This window comes from Doryrhamphus excisus, chromosome 2 (genome assembly GCF_030265055.1).
Source record: "Doryrhamphus excisus isolate RoL2022-K1 chromosome 2, RoL_Dexc_1.0, whole genome shotgun sequence".
Classification (NCBI taxonomy): Eukaryota; Metazoa; Chordata; class Actinopteri; order Syngnathiformes; family Syngnathidae; genus Doryrhamphus; species Doryrhamphus excisus.
In genome coordinates, this window is record NC_080467.1 from 9,211,661 (window position 1) to 9,212,723 (window position 1,063).

Consider the following 1,063-nt stretch of genomic DNA (forward strand, 5'->3'; position numbering starts at 1 on the left):
TGTTATGTCGCCTATCAGCTTCCTCCTCCCGCCAGTTATTAATGCTGACTACCTCCTTGTATAATTCATTCATTCATTCATTTTCTACCGCTTATCCTCACGAGGGTCGCGAGGCGCGCTGGAGGCTGGGTACACCGTGCCCGGACTGGTAGCCAGCCAATCACAGGGCACATATACATAGACAAACAACCACACAACCAAACAATCACACTCACATTCATACCTAGCATGTTTTTGGAATGTGGGAGGTAACTGGAGTACCCGGAGACCCTTGAATAATATAAATAACAATTAGAAACAACACACGATACAAAAAATAATCCATAGATACGTTGTTGTGTCGTTGGTTGATTTAAATAGACACAACAGAATAATCCAAAAAGTCAAGAAAAGTGCTATAATGAAATGGTATGCATGTGTTATTTAAAATACAATTCAGTAATACTAAGAGGGCAGAGGTCTGCTCTCTGCTGAGTGCCTTTCTAGACACAATGATCCCTTGTTTATAACGGTTAATTGACTACAGACTGATTGTGATAAGCAAAGTTCCGTAAAGTAGGATTCCTTATTTATAAAAGGAATATTTTCCCATTGGTTTCTTGTAGTTGAAAACCCTTTCAGGCACCACGAGAAACCTTCTACCATGTGGCGGTGTTCAATTATTCATGAATATTCATGAATGTCTTCACAAGCACAATATGAGATTGACCATTTAATAAGACGTTTACAACCAATACTTTGACGCTAACATCAGCTCCACTTTGCAAATTATAGCCAAAGGGTTGCCGTGTCTTTGACATTAGCAGTTAACCCACTCGCTGTGGCTTCTGTGGTCCTTGCCGAAACAGTGGCAATTATAAGGTTTGCAGGCTTTTTCCAGGGTTCACTGATCACCGTGATAATTGGCTAGGAGGAGACAGGTAGGGACAGAGGACATTTTGCTACACTAAGACATCTGTAGAATGTAGAATGAGTTGACAAATATAACATAATGGAGGTGGGCTGGGGGTTGAGATACCAAAGTAGGAAGTAAATGTCACCTCTTTTCTCGTGGAAAGGTAAA